The 19,317-nt window shown below is 37.7% G+C and overlaps 1 protein-coding gene across 2 annotated transcripts in view; it reads left to right on the forward strand.

Annotated features, from left to right (window-relative positions):
- The first annotated feature begins 6,647 nt into the window (after nt 1–6,647).
- The window catches only part of TFEC (transcription factor EC), a 150,157-nt gene continuing 137,487 nt past the window's right edge, over nt 6,648–19,317 (forward strand). Inside the window, exon 1 of one of the 2 annotated variants that reach the window (XM_066991409.1) lies at nt 6,648–6,895. The gene's annotated coding sequence lies outside the window, so the exon portion shown is untranslated. The remainder of the gene's footprint in view (nt 6,896–19,317) is intronic. The other variant, XM_066991419.1, reaches the window with a different exon arrangement.

Here is a 19,317-nt window from a genome sequence, read left to right on the forward strand (position 1 = left end):
CAGTAATACATGAAACAGAGAAAATGAATGTTATACTTGAAGGACAGAGGAATATCCTGACACTGGGAATTTATATATCAGCATAGTGCACACTGACCTCTTTTGTCTCAGCTGAGAAAACGCAACATTTGGTGATCGTGGAAGCAGAAATAGGGAAAATTGTGCCTTCTGAACTGTGTAATAATTGAACTGAGAGGCCTAGAAATAGGAAACACCTGTGGGAAAGTCAGGAAACAACAAATTCATCCATCCCCACTCCTTCACAGGCAAGGAAAATGTGACATTTGTTAAATAAACGTGTAGCTGTTATTCCTGCAGGGTATAAGGCAGTGTGATCTAGTTCCACCAACTGCCTTCCCATCACAGACCTTCCCAAGTCGCTCATTCTCATAGTTTGATGATAGGCCCAGCGACGACTCTGACATCTCAGAAATGTGCATCTTCCTTCTTGTTATGTTTTACAAGCTAAAAAGCTTTTGCTTTGCAAAATTCCAGGCTGAGATTGCCAGTGTAGCAGGCATAAAAATCATCTTTATTTGAAAACTGAAGAAACGAGCTGAGAGAGTCAGCAAGAGCTGCTAAATACAGACTCCAGTAATGTGCTTAGGCTTGTGTGTGTTATGAACAAAATGACTGCTACCTACATTTAACTGTGATTTTTATGTTTGTTCGTTTTTGTTAGCGTGGCTTATGTACAGTGGGTCCCATAGGCTAGCTTTTCTACAGATTCAGAAGCTATGGTATGTCCTGAATTCATAGGATTATTTGTGCAATATAGATTCAGTGAATCAAATACTTTGTAAAACTATCAGGCTAACTATACGTGTGCCAGAGATTAAGAATACACATGCAAAGTAGCCTTGTCAGTATGCTAGACATAACTGTGTTTTGCAATCCTTGAGAAATGTATGGTACCACTTATTCTGCTTGGACATGTTTTTGGTGCAGAAAGATTAAATATCAGGGAAAACCTGCGCATTAAGTAACTTGTTTCCGGCATGAAGCAGATTCAAAAAAGAGCACAGGGCTTGTAGATCAGACTGTTACAGACTTATCACCACAGGTAATATATTGCAGCCCTAGAGTTGTAGAAGCAATGAGAATATTTCATACACATTACAGATTTTCCTTTTTTGACTGTGAACCTCTCTAGTCCTCAGGTGGAGAAATTTCTTAGCAATAAACATGACTATGAAAAGTAAAATATTTTTCATGCAGCTTGCAAATATATGCTTTCTAGTGATACAGAGTATTAAAATGGTACAGGGCTCAGTAACATTAAAACTTGGAGAAAGAGATTTTATGACATTGAACTGCTGCATAAGCCGTGTTGTTAGTTTTGCTTGTGCAATAGCCAGAGCAGTGAAATCAGCTGATCTGTAATGAAGTTACCACTCAGTTCATAGCGTGGCACATTTTCTCTTTTCATTGTGAGAGTATTTTTTTTTCTTCTTGAGGATCTAAATGACATTTGGTTTTTATCAAAGCATCTGATGTTTCTGGTGAAAGCTAATGTGTTTTAAATTAGACAAATTCCTATGCTACTGCTGCATAAAAACTTTTCATGTTAATTGGATGATGGAGGAAAGGTGCTGAAGCACATGAAAAACAACAATTTTGTACAATACAGAGGACCCTAAGTTACCAGGTCTCAACTCCTGCTTAAAAAGGAGTTTGCTGCCACCTTATGGGTTTTTGAAGTATTTTTCCCAATAGAATTTTTCTGAGTAACAAGAAACATTACATGGTATTGTTTGGGACAGCTCTGAGAAAGAGTGGACCTGAATGGGGCAAAGATTTTATGTTATGCAGAAGTTTCTTACCTTAAAAAGTCCTGTGCTGTTGTAGAATAAAACCAGAAACTTTAGAAGTTTTTCAAAGAGATTTTATAATAGTAAATGTCTCTCTAGGTAGTATATTCACCTCATAAGGACAGGGAAAGTAACCCTGCTTCTATCAGCATGCATAATTGCTTCTGCAAACTGAAACAGCTTCTGAAGAATAGATTGTTTTGTCCAAGAGCTTCTTAGACGTGTCTCTCAACTGCAATACAAGAAAGCTGGAAAGGAATGCAGAACTGCTTCTCCTTTATTGCATTTCACACTTTTCCTCTGCCCAGAAATTCCACGGAAGTTGAAATTGGGAACTTACTGAATTTAAATGCCTTTTTCATTTCTGCAAAAAAGGATCCTTTAGTGAGACAGCATTTTTGTTAGATTATTTTCATTGGAAAGTTCTCAGATTTACTTGCAAACAGCTTTATGATACTGACAGATTTTTCTGCAGATCTGAAAGAAAATAGGGAGAAGTGGGTTTCAAATGTTGAACTGCAGGTGATCATTAATTTCCAATCTGTAACTTTCATTTAAACCTTAATGTTCTACTTCCTCTCTTTCAATGACAATAGCACACATCTCAGAAACATTATGTTGTTGCTAGTTTTGACAAAAGAATTCTAAAAGGAATATAACCAATTAAGAAGAGGCAGACATTTGATTTTCCTATGTTAATAATTCCAGCATGTACGTGTTCCCTCTAGTGGCTGAATGTGGGTTAGAGATGGATGCTGATGGTGCTTGCTTGGACGAATGCGAACTGCAGCCCTGATTTGTCCTAAAATATCTTCCAGTCCCTAATGTGTTACTGTCTGCATTTGCTCCCCGCTGACCACAGAACTCCAAGCTGGATTTTGCTTGCAGTGAGGAGGGAGCTCAGCATTTTTACTGTCTTCTTCGTCACGGCCGCTTGTGCCCCTTGAGAACAGTGGTGGTAGGGAGCAGTGGTGGTGGTTGTCACAGGCAAAGTTACCAAATTCTCCCGGAGTCAGGCCTGCATTAAATACACACAGAGAGTTGAAAGGATTGTGGAACTCACTCTAGAGTTAGAAATGTATTATTTCTTCTCACACTCTTTCTTTCAATGCTTTTCTTTCATGTCTTTACTTGGAAACTCAATTTAATGAAGGTCCAGTGGGTAGATGGTTTATATGCACTTATACATCAATTGTGTGAATTGCAGGAATCAGTATTTTGGGGGAATTAAAAAATATCTTTGTCATACGTTAAGCCTGAAGAATACAATTGCAAGCCAGAATTGGACAACATGTATGTTTCTGAATAGCTCTCACTCCGACAGTCTCTTCTTCTTTAAAGGAATAAGTATGGTTCCTGTTCTAGCATGAGCTGTAGTTATTTACCACAAAGAAAAAATAACTTTTTGTTTGTGACATAATTTATCCTTTGTCATAAAACATTTCCTGGTTAATACATGAACAAAAATAGAATTGCCTGAGTACAAAATGACTAATTCTTCCCTTATAGTTTGGTTCCTTCTTCTCCTAGGCTTGGATAATTTGTGTATTCAGATAACAGGCAGTCAAGGGAGATCCTGGGGAGTGGTACATAGCCATCCTTTTTGGTAAGAAACACATATGAGACAAAGGTACCTATACTGGGCCTATACTAATACGCTAATACTAATACTGGGCCAATACCTAATTTCATTGCTGAAATTACATTCTCATGTTCGAGGGAAAGAATGGGACTAGTCCACATAAGGCAAGCACAAAGTCAATGTGGACTGCTAGGTACCTCTGGCAATGCCCAGCTCTTGCAGGTTATATCACTGCCTCTCTTTAGCTGGGGAAGCAATAGGATGTGGTGGGTCGGTGCCTCTGCTAGGTTCCTCTCTGCATATCTCCTTCCTGAGGACAAGGCCTGCGGTAGTACCCAACCTGCAGTAACTGTATTGAGTTTCAGTGTTCTTACTGATATTTTGGGAGATGCAGAGGCCATCAATACCTTGGTCATCTCCTTGCTTTATATAATAATACAAATTATTTATTTTATTTTATTTTATTTTATTTTATTTTATTTTATTTATTTATTTTATTTTATTTTATTTTATTTTATTTTATTTTATTTTATTTTATTTTATTTTATTTTATTTTATTTTATTTTATTTTATTTATTTTATTTTATTTTATTTTATTTATTTTATTTTATTTTTATTTATTTCCGTCCTCCTATTTGCTGTTATTGTCATGCATTTGGTTTAGCTTTTAAAATTAAACTAATCTCTCTCTCTCTAGAGCTCTAATGAAATCAGTGTCAAAAAACATTGCACGGCCTATGGTGGTTCTCTACATTGAGTACTTGTCAGTTGAGGCTATATGTATAAAGTTGTTTTTCTTTTTAAGAAATGGTATTGTCTAGTGTAAGGATTCTTTGAGGGTGATGGTGACAAGCATACCCACTGAGTGACGGGTAGGAAGCTCAGACACTCCATTGGAGGAGGTCTGCAGTAACTTTCCCTAATTCTGCTTTACAATTGCTATCTGCAAAATCAAGGCAAAGAACTTTACTACCAGCTTTTGCGATTTTTCATTTAATTTTGACATAAATCTGTAAATTCAGAACTCATTTTTGGTATGATCAGATGACACAATGACTCAGCAGTTAAACTCCAACATCTGCCGCAACAGCACCTCCTGGGAGTTTCTAACAAGAACTAGGTTGTTATCAGTTTGTAAATTAGTCATATTGAACAAAGAGGAAGTAGCCAGTAAGTAGAGTAGGGAAGCATAGAAATACTTCCTATAACTAAGTAGATAGTAAAATGCCAGTAATATTTCCTTTTTCCTACTTCAGTTCGATTGTTGAGACAAATTGTTCTAGAGTAAGACAAAGTGATCAGAGGCTTTGGCTCTTAAAGGTTGCGCTACAAACCCCTGTTACATCATGCTATGTAATATTACAGGCTAAAGAGTTGTGTTCACGTCTAAAAGTTTAGGAGATTTTGCTTTTGATGCTGAATGAAGGATTGGACACAAAGAAGAGTTACATTTATTACAGAGAGAAGAGATAAAGCACTATTAAAAGTGACATCCTACTCTTCAGCTTCCCATAATACTTTGTGTGATATGACGACTTACTTTGGAGTAAGAAGTTCAACTATGGAAAAGGGAGACTTTTTCTGCATCTTTTCCTTTGAGTTCCTTCAGAAGAGACTGCAAGCAGAAGGGCATACTGAGGTGCAGCATTTGTGTGCGTGGGTGGGGAGCCCGGTATCTAGTCCGGGAATTTCAGGTGAGGCAATATAATGAAACCGTGGGAGTACAGAGAAGGGTAGCGTGGGTGGAAATCAACTAAAATGACATCCTGAGGGTTGGTAACTCGCCTTCGATCAGATTTTGTTATGTCTAATGTTAAGATGGAATGTGGCCTCAGCAGAGGTGGGAGGAACCCAGGTGGTTCACACACGCTTGGGGGTACCCAGACTCGTCCTCAATGGCCGGTGGCAGGGCTGCAGTTTTGTCCTGACAGCAGTACGGAAACTTTGCAAACTATCAGTGTGCACATTGGCTTGTTGCATGTTACAGGCAAAACTCAGAATTAACAGACAAACTGGTTATAGTAAAGAATTCGGAAATCAAATGTGAGGAAAGACTCATTAATCTTTGTAGTTACGTGCTCGTGGCCTTTGGGTTCACAAGTTGCTAGTAAGGGCATGTCAAAACTTGTTGATCCCTATTTAGGGAAGAGTAGGAGCACTTGAGCAGAGGATTTCATGGACAGATGTCACTTCTTGTGAGCATGCAGTAGTGTTCTTTATGACCCAAAAGTCATATTCCTACATTCCCTGAATTCCCTTCAAATAATAGGTTCTTTCATAATGTATCCAGAAATTTTCTAATGTGCCAGACGTATCTCATAGGCACAAATTAGCCTTGATCAAACTAAATCTGAGGCTCGTATGCGCTTCTGAAATATTCATAGTTGACTGTGTCTTAAATAAGTTGAAGTGCATCTTAAAATTCTAAATAAATGCAAAAAAAATCCTGAAACTTTTGTCTGGAAAAACATTTCACATGGAAAAAGAGAACGTGCCCAAGACAGAACCATATGCATAATAACTTAGGAAAAGACTGCCTCAAACTCAGAAAAATGTTTTGTAAATCTCTATGAAGTGAACAATACTTTTTCCACTCAGAGATGCCATTTTCTTGTACATTAAGTGTAATATTAATGAAGAAATGAGATTTGACATACAGAGTTCATTTCCTTAAAGCTGAGTCTGTCAGAATAACACCTAACTCAGACAAAACATAAAAGAAAATACATTGCAACAGCAAATTAAATTAAAGTAAAGTTGGATTCAGAGTCATTTTCAGACCAGGGAATATGTTTTGTATTTGAAGTGTTAACAATGAAAAGCCACATGTTATTGTCTGCATCCAACCATCACAACCCTGATTAAGTATACTCACAATTGTACAGAAAAAATCTATAAAATATTATGGTCTGTAAAATTTAACACAAACTGTGTGCTGATTTACTGGAACACTTGGAATGAATAAGGATATAAATCATGCACATAAATTAAGATAATATTAAAATATTTATACATATTATTTTTTTCCTAAATGTAGTCAGCATTTCAAGAAAATAGTAATCAGTTTTACTTTTTTGTTTAGCTTTTGGTATTGAGTAGTATTGCTATTCATTAGACTAAGTAGGTATTTTAGTTTTTACCATATGAAGTATTGGACACTGCCATTTTTCAGGGCCTCTTTACTAAAATTGTGTTAGAGGAATAGCAGTTTAGAAACACCTATTGTTTTTATTTTTAAATAATATCCTGAAATTTCTCTGAGAGGCTGACAGTAGTCAAAATAGTTATGCTTCTACATTAGTCATAGATGAAGATTTCTGTTTAATAAATGGGGAATGAGCTTTCTGCAAAAAAGAGGAAGCGACTTTGGTTTATATAGCATGACCTTGTCTAAAGGGAGACACAGTCACTCATATAGAACTGAAGGAGAACATGCTCTGTGTCTGAAAAGCCAATACAGAAAATACACACAGCAAACCATGTGCCTGCAGCATTACTGAAGGTAACGTTTTTGAGAATATTTCTTCAGGAAATAGAAACAAGAAAGCATATGCTTTACTGGTTGTAATGTATTAACCCATTTAAAAAAAAAGAAAAAAAAAAGTAGAAGCCTAACTTCACTGCAGCAAGCTGTGAGAACTAAGATATTTTTAATTATACGTTTGTGTTACAGTGGTGCCCAGGGATGTTCTGAACAGGTTGAGAATCATTTTTTTGGACAAAGAGGAAAATACATTTAATTGCCATGAAATACTTTGTATCATAATTTAAAGGTTATTGGGATGAGAAAAGTAGTATGTTAAGGGGAGAGTAACACTAATAACCAGAGTGTTTCTTTGTTTTATGAAGATGCCGTGAAATTCATTATTATAGTGTAAAATTTTGCATGTGATATACTGGGTGCACTGCCTTTATTGAGTGGCTATTGCAGTATTTCACAAGGTCAGGGCTGAGATGCTTAGACAGAGTTTTTTTTTTTTTTTTTTTGGCTGAATCATATTCTTTGATGTATGCTGCTAAAATCACTGTTAGAGCAGTATGTGTAAGTGCAGCAACCATTCGTTGTTGGTGCTGGCTGATGCCCTGGTGTGAGTCAGCTTTTCATCTCTGCTCCAGCTGTGCAGCACTGGAGGTACTGGGAGAGGGCAAAGGGGAGAGTGACAAGGAGGGAGCTGTGGTTTTCCCTGCCCTGCTGTTCAGTCCGTCCTGCAGCTGGATCGCAGCTGATGACTTGGTCCTGCTCAGGCTCTGGTGCCCTCCACGGGGCCACGCTTCTCCAGCTGAGCTTTTCTGGTGGAAAGATTTCCAGCCATGTAAAACTCAATGTGTGGCAGTGAAAACAGCTTAATGATCTGAATTGCATTTATTTATTTATTTATTTTTAATGCAATACAGAGCAGCAAATCTGGTGTGGAATTTTCAGAGATGTAGAATGTGGTATAACCTTAAATAGACTCTTGCACCCTGACTTTTCACGTCTCAGTTGCAAGATGTAGGTATAATGGCATTGAACATAAAGTTACGTCATTGCTGCTGACTTTGGTCAGAAGTTTTAGGATGGCACAGTGACAAATCCAGAACTTCAGTTTCTAATTGGAATAGCTGTCCCAGGTGCAAGGCAGTATGAAAGCAGTCTCCTCTCTGACAGGCTGTCAGAGGTTTCTCAAGCCAAGAAAAAGGGAGCTACGTGAAAGAGAGAGAAAGAAAAATATGACAGTATGTTCTTTAAAATATCTGACACTGAAGAGGTAACCATGTCCTGATTTTTCCATCCCTTCTTTGGTCAATCTATATTTAAAACCATAAAAAATAGAAAATAAAGACTGGATGTTTTACTGGCATTCAGATGCTGCAAATTTGATGGAGGCAAGGAGCCTATGCATGTGCTACTTCCCCTAAAGTGTCTATAGAACTGAATGTCGTGTAAAAATAGGTGTGGTGTGCAATTTATTACAGAATGCTAAAATTACTCTCATAACTCCAAGATATTTTTTCTTTCCTAATAGCAGTCACTTTCCTAATATTTTCCAAAGCACTTGAGACATCTTGTTCAATTAATAATCATAATTAATAAAAAAGTCTTAGCTTTTAAAGTCATCTGTAGATCATTATCTTTTCATGACAGAACTAACATTTAAAGGAACCATTTTATTATTTTACTTTGCTAAAAATATATCAGCTTGTTTTGGTCCATTTACCTTGAAAGAAAATTTCTTCCAAAATAAACCCACAAAAATGAAAGGATAAGTTTATATTTGCTTATAATTTATATTTGCAATGAAACAATTAAAAAAAGTCCAGTATTAGAATATGTTTATTTGCATTGCATGGTTGCTACCACTGACATAAGAGGAGTTACTCCAGAAGTAAAGCACTATTAAGCATGAGTAAAGTAATCAAAATCATGCCCCGAATGGATGGAAAATATGCAGTGTCCTGTAAGTGTTCAGTTGCTGGTAATGGCTCTGTGTATATGGAACAATGGGTGTTCAGTGATTTTATCAAAGCTTTTAGCAGCACAGGATGACAATGCTGAAATCTCCCACATCTATATTTGGAACTCGCTTCCTCCTTTCAAATGTCACTATGTATTTTTAGATATAAAAAAGGGGGATGTATATTCTTTCAACATATTGCACAACATGTGATGCTTAAATGAAGGAGATCATGCATGCCCTTTTTCAGTTGATCTTAAAGTGCAATTATGCTTCTCTGCCAGCTCTTTCTCTGGAAAGGAGTCTGGAACGTAGGAGTGAGGACTTTGCCTCTATAAAGGACAAGTCTGTGTTGCAGCCCAGGGCTTTTTGGCCTTTCCGTGGAGCAGACAGCTCTAAATGTGTGTGCCGTGGCTTCGGAGGTGCGATGAGCGCTGAGAAGGTGCTGTGTGCATTTCTTCTGCATGTGTGCACATTGTGTGTGTGCTGAGTCCAGTGCCACCCCATTTGCGGCATAGATCGTATGCCTGAATTGTGCAGGCAATATATATGTGCACAGTATACACATACATATCCACATATGAATACAATGCAGGATGCCTAGCTCCCTCTGACTTTTGAAGCAGCCTTGGGTGGGAAGTATCACGAATCCTCATTTTGTCTTCTCTACTTATCCTCAATGATCAGGAGGTTTCTCTTCCTGGTCTAAGAAGGAAGGAGGGCTGCGCATTTATCTGAAGAAGCTCTTCTCTTGGTAGGAGAAGACATTATGGTAGGACGGGATGCTAAAAATCTGATTTAAAAATAAAATTTGCCATATCTTTAAGAAGTTCTCATAATTTAATATATTTAAATTCCAAAATGATTTTTTTTTCTTTCCTTTACGCTGGACTAATTTCTGATATCTTGGCCACAAATTTTGTCAGTATCTTTTTCCGTAAGATTATCCCTGTGTCATGTCCAAATGACTCACAATAGTGTCAGGATCTTTGTGACCCTTTTTCATCTAACTACCATTGTCTAACACATAAAGTTTCTCAGTTTTCTCTGCTTATCTGATCATATGTAAAAGGATAAGATGTCAGATTCTTAATGACTAAGGCTGTTGGGTGATAACGTAATAAAAGGACAAGATAGAAAGGTGAAAGACATAACGAGTAGCAATATCTAGAGCGAAAAGTGTTTATTGAATGCAAAGCTGCTGCCTGACTTACATGATAAACTAGTAATGCGATAAACTTTGTCCATTTACACAAGATGGGTTTATCTAACATGAAGCAGACTTTAATGTTATTTTATTTTGGTTTCATTTTATACTCAGTTTGCATAGATATAGGTATAAATAATTTGCTTATGGAAAGCATTTAACCTGTCTTTTGCATGTCATTCTCTTTTCTGACAGAATACAATTTTATTATTGTTATGTATACTTTTATGTGTTTTGGGATCATTCTCAAAATTCTCAGAGGCTATTCACTAGGTCCCGAGTGTTGTGCATGTGCCTCCTCATCACCGGAGGTTTTCAAGATGCAATCAAACGGGGTGCTAGATAGATAATCTCATCTAGGCTCCCTTTTCCCATGGAAGGGACCTGTTGATCTTTCGAGATCCCTTTTAACCTGGGTTCTTCTAAATGATGCTATGAGTCCGTGATTGAACGAAACGCAGAAATCAGTGGTGCTTCTTCAGTGCTGTGGATGCTCTAACTCAAATAGAAGAACTATTTACTGGTCAGACATCACTGTCTTTGCTCTTGATAGCAATTGAGAAATCATCCATGACAGTTTTGTTTTAGCACTAGAGCTTAAGGACAATGGCTATATTTGTGCTAACTTGTGGGTTTTTTTTCAGTCTATCACTTTCACATCATTCTGCCATTTTAGAAATCAGTATCTTGTTCTTGCCTAAATACTACCATTGGCTTTTTTTTTTTTTTTTTAAGCTTGGAAATGCCCTATTATTGTCTCCAGCTTGAGTATCTGAACTTTTTTTTTTTCCTTCTTACCATATTTATTTCTGCTGCTACCCTTACATATGCTGATTTACAGTTTTTTTTCCTCTGAACAGTCCTACTGAAAATAAGAGAGAACTCAACTACTGACTTTTCAGAAATGACTCATTTTTCTCCCCTCCTAAATACATCTGTTTTACTGCTATGATTCTTTTCTGTCTCTTCAATTTTGTCACCTGTTTTTGGCACAGAATTAGAGAGAGATGGCAAAGGTGGCTTTTTGTCAGTTTCTCAGTGTCTCGATGCTGGCCTATTCATTGGAAGCTATTTGTGTATTTGTAGATACTTACCTTTATCATCGTCTTTTGATTTTTGCTTTTCTCATTCCCACTGAGTTAAGCTTTAGGAAAAAGGATAAAGACTATATCCTAGCTCAAAAGTATGTGAGGAATCCCCCATGGAAGAAAAATCCCCTGCTGGAATGGCTGAGATAACTTAATGTCTCCTGAAACAGGTCTGAGGATATGATCCCATGTTTGCAAAATTTCATTTTCAGAGTGTTATATTGACAAAAAGTGAAACCAAAGTGAAATCACTGGTCTGAGACATTTGAGGTATAAAGTCTCAGGAGTAAAAAGTTGTGTATATTATTTTTTTGTGTGTGTGGGCACTTGAACATCATGTGAATGCGAGTGACTCAGATCTGTCTTGAATTTCCTCAATTGAATAAAATGCCATCACATTTACCAGTAAGAGGTGCCATCCCTTTTTGGTAAACTTAGCTTATTAATTTCATGTTGTGACATGTGCTATATTAAATTCTTGTTAGACAGCAAGTATAGTTTATACATGAATAGCATTGTTTGGAGGTCTGTGGACCCTGATAATTAGGATAGCTGAAAGTAAAAAAAGAATTCATTGTATTAAAAACACAATATATAGCATATAAAAACCACTTACCATTTCTAATGGTGAGACATATTTGTCTAAGAAAAGTAAATAGCCAGGAGAGTGTTCATGTTATAAAGTTCATAAATATATTTTATAAAATACATATACAGTATGATACTTATCTATATATATATATCCTTCTAAATAGAAAACAAATATAAATATACAGTAAATATAAACGTGGTCAACAGAAGTGATTTCTGATGTGACAAATGATAATAATCAGGTAAAAGTAACATTTGAGTTTATGCTAGGGCTTATACACACTACCACTGATAAACATCAGGTTGTCTGTGAAGGAATCTTGCTATACGAACACCCATCAGGAATGATGGGTGTAGTGGATATGGGGAATGGATGAGGTGATTTCCTGATGACCCTTGCAGTTGTATTTTTCAATGCATTTCTAGGAGGCTTCAGTGTTGTTTCTGATGTGTGCTGAATTGTTGGAAAATGAATTGGTCTGAAGAGCTTTAGGAAAAAAATAAAAATGACTGTACACGCAAAACAAAGCAAAGGTCAGAAGAAAGTGTAAAGAAAGCAAGATTTAAAGGCTGCTTACATGGACTTCAAGTAGAATTTTAAGCTGTGAATTTTTCGTGTTTATTGCTACTGATCTGTCATCCTGTTTAGGATCTGCTAGCAGAAAATGTAGCAGTAATCATATGCATGCTTGGAAAAAATTTGGCAGAGTAAGAACAGTTGGCACAGAAGGGATGCACTACATGTGAATTCAATCCCTTCCTGCTGCTTGCTAGGAGGTTTATTCACTCTGATGCTCTGTGCATCATACCCGACTCAGTTCTGCTGCTTTGCTTTGAGCAACATTATTCCTGTACATTAATAACTTATGGGTCAAGATGATCACTAAACTGGCTTCAATCCATATGGGTTCTGTGGATTTAAATCAGGAGGCACTTATTTTTCAGTTCAGTTTGTTTTCCTTTCTTCAGCTTTTTGTGATTCAGGTGTGATGACATTCCCTAAAACCAGTGGTACCCCATGGCACTGGCAGTTTCCTTTAAGTGGTGTTTGTTGAAGCCGTCCACGTCTCAAATTTATTTAGGCAGCTCTGCTTACTCCCAGAAGATTCTTTTTCACAAGCATAGCTTGTTGTAACAGAAGTACTATCTTTCATTCATAAGGACAAATAAGCCTATCTCTTTGCATCAATATTCACACTTTGCATAAACCCCTTAGAAGAAGATTTCCATTTTTAATGGTTTTAATTAGCATTTATGAAAAACTGCGGTTTCACATGATATAAAGTGACAGATTAAATTTGTTAAGTGGATAATAATAAAATGTGAGTTGATTTGTTTCACAGGAGTTTAAAAGCCTTTTGCTCAACGGGGCCTCCATGTTAATTCATTAAGCATGCTTTAGACCTTATGGAGATTTTTTTTTTTTTGGATTTAATTAACACAGATCAAACTCCCAAGAGATTTCACGTCCTCCACAACTGCGTGTGATAGAGACAGTAATTTAAAACCTATTTATAGGTCTTTGTGTTCATTTACTTGAAAAAGGGATTAGAAAAACTCTGTGAAATCATTCTAACACAGTGGAGGGTAGAGAAGTTCTTCAGTGTATGAGCCAAATGCGTTTAAAAGATGGGAGGCTGTGGCTAGGACCAGGCTTCAGAGAAATGTTATTAACCGGTTGCAACAGTGGCATCTAGTCCCTGCTACCAAAGTCAGTTGTACCTTTTGTCCACTGATGTTTTAATCCATGATGTGTAAACAGACCCTGAGCAGGGTCCCAAGCCCCTGACTTCTAACTCATGGTGGTCATGGTGGTCAACAGTGGTCAACAGGGTCAAACTTGATCTCTGTCCCAGGGACTCCTGGCTGAATTGTGGCCTGGTTTCAAGAGATGGAATGAAAAACTTGTGGTTTGGGCAATCTCCTGGGAAGTTGTGGATTGTAGGTTTCGGCCTTACCAGATTGAGGAGGTCCCCAGGTTTCACGGTTCTTGGAGCACTGTAACCAGTTCTTAATATAAGAAATCACTTCTAGATCCTTCTTTAAATTACTTTCAATCTGACTACTGCCATTTTTTATTGAAGTCAGTGATTCCTAAGCATATTAGATGTAGTCTGAGAATGCTTCACAAATAAGTTCCTTCCTACCTGTTTTTGATAGTGCTGTGACTGGACTGAGGTATCCAGTTTGAACACATAAGCTCTGTCTCAAGATGCTTCGAATTAGTATCAAAGAGAAAAAAAATTGCTTGCAGCAAATAATGATAATGGAGAAGTAGAGATTAGTGATCACTGAGGAATACAACAGCAAACAACATGATAAATACTGCAGAGCAATATTCTGTAGATCATATTAGAACTATGGAAAGAGATCTCAAGCAGATGTACAGTGTCCTCTTGTCCTGAACCCAAAATTTTTCTCTTATCACATTTACCATTAGACTTCTGCACTAAATAAAACAGGGTCCTGAGATAAAAAATAACAACCTATGATCTCTCAATTAAATAGTATATCCTGTCACGTACATGAAGGATAGAAGAACTGCAGGTGCATACCCCCTTGGCATACAGAATGTAAGTAGTTCTTCCAAGATGGGGACCAAGCTGAATCTTAGAGGAAATAAGTCTGAGCAGAATGAAACTCTGCCTTTCTCAGGAAGTGCCATAATATCATGCTTTAAAGCCCTCTAAACAAATGGGATTTGAATTGAGATTTGGACACCTACAGGGAGGTGTCCTGTAAGCTAAGTGTCTAAACTCCCTTAAACTCGGTGAAGATCTGGGCAGTACAGTGCATGGAGAGTAATTCAACCAACCAGCTCCTCCAAGGGGAACTGAATTGTTCTTTGATTACTGACTTGATAACCAGTGACTGTAATGGAAGCTTAAGATATCTAACACAGCATGGACTTCTACAGGCAGGCACCCAAACTGGCATCTCTTAACCTTGAGCTGAACCTCAGATAGAAAGAGTCCCCTTGATATAGATGTTTTTTGAACAGTTATTACCTGAAATACTTAAGTGGCAGTAGTGGATTTTCATACATACATTTTGCTATAAAAGTAGGTGAATATTGCTTTTTTACATTTTAATTTATGATTGTAATGCTGACCACTTTATACTCTTCAGACTTCAGTCGATTTTGCATTAGTGAGCAGAATTCTGTGAGTGCTAAAAAGCTAAATGATTAACATTTTACTGTTCCCCTCTCCCAGCAATTCTCTGAGAGGTGCTGATCTTATGAGATAGTAGTCAGGCAGGTCTGTAGTTTGGCACTGAGACATGCGGTTGCTGTTATTCAGTGTTCATATTCTTTAATAATTAGGCAAGATCGGAGTTCTCACTCCTTTGTTAGTTTAGTCAACAGCCAATAGAAAATGTGTGGGCTTGTTCTGGAGGACTGCTGTTCCCCCAAATAAAAAGTGAGCACCATTCTTCCCCAGTGTGAGTTTACACATCTTTCAGGTTAGTTTTCAGTTATTATTATTATTCTATTCAATTCTATTGTACTTTACAGGTTTTAGCACTATTCCTATGGGATTTTTTTTATGCTGGATTTCTTAAAATGTGCCATTATCATCCCAAAAGATTTGATTTTTCCTGCTCAGAGCTATGCCTTTCAAAAAATATTTATTTTTTTTTCTTTGAGGACTGCTTTTAGGGACTCCAGCAGAATTTCTGTCAATTCCTCTTCACTGCTATTAATTCTTGGGAATTTTTTAATCTCTGCCAATACAAGAAATGCATAAAATCAGCCTCATTTAAAGGTGTGCTCCTAGGATGCAATGATTTGATATGGGTTCTGAGACCTGCCACAGGTATAGTTGAACATCTGAATGGTTGGGCAGCTTCTATGTTAAAAAAGAGAATCATATTAAGGAAGAATGCCTAGCAAGTTAATCAACAGATTTGTTAAAACTGAACTTTAAAGGCAAGCCTTCATTTTTATTTTATTTTTTTTAAATCTTAAAACAATTTTAATAATATATTATATCCAGAAATTAAAATTCAGAATGCTTCAGCTTTCCAAACACTTAAACGTTTACTTAACAGTAGGAATGCAAGTAATACCATAACTTCATCAGTTTTGTTCTGGACAACTGATGAAAAATATTCCTGAATCTGGGCTTGTTATTACTATGACAGGAACACCGTCTGTTCTGAAAGAAGTATTGCATTTGACATAAGAAAGAGTGTTGTGTGACAGAGTCCTCTGTCAGGCTGTATTAACTTTTTTTTCCCAAACACTTTACTAAAATACTAGGTGCAACAAGTTATTCGAATTTCATCTTTCAAGAACATGAGTTACAAAAAATGAAAAGATATGATAAAACTTGAGTTCAGAGGGAATATCACCCCATCCCATATGAACTTTTTGTCATAATGCACTTTAATACTTTATAATTTCAGAAAACTGTGCTATTGCTAACTACAACAACAGTAGAGATTTTAGAAAATACTAGACTGATTACTTGTGTAGTTGGCTATATATATATAAAAGTTATGAGTATAGTTGAGATTTTCAAAACACCTTCTATATAAGTGTTTATACAGAACACAACATGGATTTCTATGACAAAAAAAAAATAGTACAACAAAATATTTATACTCTGCTTTTTCATATTCATATTTTTATGCCAATTATTTATGCTGATTAAGGATGGTAAATTAAAGATCACTAAGCATGGGAGATATTTACAACAGCCTCTGTAGAAAATAAATAGCCTTCTGGTTAGACAAATTGTAAAGAAAGACCACCTGCATCTCTTTCCTGAGGTCTGGATCTAGTAAAATACTCTATGAGTCTCCTACAGCAAGGGGTTGGGTTATCTATTATCTACTATAATATCTATACTAAATACTATTATTATTATTATCTACTAATAGTAGCATTCATACTGATAGTTCCTCACAGAGGATCCTGAAACTATGTATGTATGTCTGTGTGTGCTTTACTGTAAACTCTTTACAGTGTTAGACATTTGGCCTATACATGGAGTCTTTAATTATGATAATTTGGATGTTCTTTTTGAGAGTGCTACTTAGCGTTTTCTTGGTTTCTAATTCTTAATTTTTGAGCCATGAAATGGTGAGATAGTGGAGGTTCTTGGGAGTAATATATTCCTTTTATCCAAGCATCCCATATTTTGCAGAAGCATGCAACCCTAACGTTTTCCAGGAGAGAGGGCTGTACAATGTTTCCAGTCCTTTTTTTTTTGGCTCAGTGGATCAACTGCTTGGCAAGCTTTATATACCATGACGTGACTCCTTCTTTTTGAGGCTCCTCATGGAGCCTCTGCAATTTCCAAAAATACTAGAGGGTGGAAGAATAGAACAGTTATTTGGGGGGAAGTTTTTGATAAGTGGGATTGAAATTCAGCTCATTTAATTTTCATTAAAGAAATGATAACATTCAGGCTAAAGTTGTTGTTTAGACTTCCCCCAGAGAGAGAGAGAGAAGGGAAGAGGTAGAAGAACTCCTCCAAAGGTGAATAATTTTATCCTCTGAAGTTGTAAAACAGAGATGAAATGAATCATTTTCGGTGTCTCCATTAAGGAGCCTAGATGGCGAGCTTAGACCACACATGAACTTTCAGCAAGATGAATGTAGTCTGGAAAAAGATGAGAAGGATAAATAAGGCAGAGCTCAACTCTGTGAAAGAGCATAATTAGTGAGCTTATGTAGTCCATGAATTTTTCCTGCTTTATGGCACCAGGACACCTGAGGCATGGAGAAAGCACAGGTTTGTCTAACAGGGACAGTTCAAAGCAGAGAAGTCAGGAATGAAGAGGAAAATATTTATGAGTGCAACATATGACAAGGAGAAAAGCTGAGGTTTTTACCTTGTTGACCAGAAGAACTCTGTGGGGTATCTAAGGGGAGTTCCACTCCAGAGGAACCTCAGAGGACCTTAGACAGTCTGCAGACAGGAAAGAGTAGAAGAAAACAGATGATCTGATACATTTGGTGATATTTCCCCTGCTTGAAATCTGCAGAAGGGGAAGCCCCAGAGAGCTTTACTCAGCCCACCACGTGAACTTCGGGGAGGAAATGTTCTCCTTTTACATTGTCAAACACTCCCTATGAGCAAGTTACATTTTGAGCACTCTGAACATTATTTATGCCACAAAAAAAGTCAGAGAAATTTTGCTTTGAATCAATTCAGATACTCTATCCTAATTTTGAAAAATTTTGCTCAATCAATCACAGACCTCCACATCTCTCAGTTTTGAAGGTATTAGGATCACTTTTATGACTTTTAGGGTATTCAGGAGGTAAAACGAACCTCTGCGCGGCGCTCAGGGAACTCTTAACAGTTTGGTAAATTACCTTACTCTGTGAAAGTGTGTCAGTTATTAAGTAATATATACAATAAACATGCAGAATGTATAAAAAAAAGATTAGTTACTAGAAGCTGACCCCCTTCCACAGAGTTTGGTGGAGTATTATCTCTGCTTTGCAGATGGGGATGCACAGACAGACAGCTCCTTAGGGACTTGTAGGTGACTCAGGAAGCCAGCAGTAAAACTGTGCTGTCAGACTGTGTGGCTTCTGGCTTAGTTCCCTGCACACTTATTGCAATTTGTTTGGCTTAATGTGTTTGAGGCCTAAGTGAAGGAGTACTGAAGTAGTTCAGCTTTACCTGTTCTTGAATCACTTCTCACAAGGTGATGCATCCAGCTGGTTGTGTGTAGGATGCATATGGCTCCAGCTGGCTGAGTTGTAAAAGGATTAAACAACAGGAACCAGGGATCTCATCTGATCTTTACTCAACCAGGATGGCTACTTATTTTCAAGATAGTTGTGATACTAATATTTGAATTATCTAATTAAGCAATTAAGCAAGAGATGACTGAGGCTGCATGCTTTTTTTTTTTTTTTTTTTTTGTGTGTGTATGTGAAAAGACTGCCCTCTTTTTGAGACAGGGTGAGCAGAGCCAGAAACAACTCTGCTGTCACCATCCTTGCCTGGTCCTGCCGCTCTGAGATCCTCAGCAGTCTCCCTTGGCCACCATTCCCAGTCCAGCAAGGGTGCTGGAGGCTGGCGCACCCCCAGACAGGGGCACACAGGAGACCACAGTCCCTAAGTGACCCGGCCTGGTCCCCAGCATGGCCACTTCTTTCTGGGCCACCCACCACCCCTCACAGCTAGGGACAGGAAACAAAGACTGCCCTGGGTTATACCCCGCAGGAAGGGCTTGGGGAACTTGTGAGTTTGGTCCTTGTATCGCCATTGCCATTGAGGCAGGAGGCAATGGGATGGCTCAGCTGGAGCCTCCTTAAGTCCGGCACAACCTGGCCACAGAATGGTGGCCCTGCATCAGCACCAGGGATGCCATTCTGTGGTCAAACCCACACATTGGCCTCCAAACCACTGAAAACATCACAAAAGGAGGCCTTGGCTCTGCCTGGTGGCCTATGTGCAACCCACTGGCAAAGTGACAGGGCTTGCATAAGCGGAAAGCTGTGGAAATGTTTTAAGACTAAGAAAATTCAGGTTGGTTCCTGAGGGAGTAGTAACCCACCCCAGGCAAAATCTTCCACAAATGACAGCAATTGAGAACTTCTCATGGGTCAGATGCGCACCTCCTGCTGATGCAT

The sequence above is a fragment of the Anser cygnoides genome, chromosome 1 (genome assembly GCF_040182565.1).
Source record: "Anser cygnoides isolate HZ-2024a breed goose chromosome 1, Taihu_goose_T2T_genome, whole genome shotgun sequence".
Classification (NCBI taxonomy): Eukaryota; Metazoa; Chordata; class Aves; order Anseriformes; family Anatidae; genus Anser; species Anser cygnoides.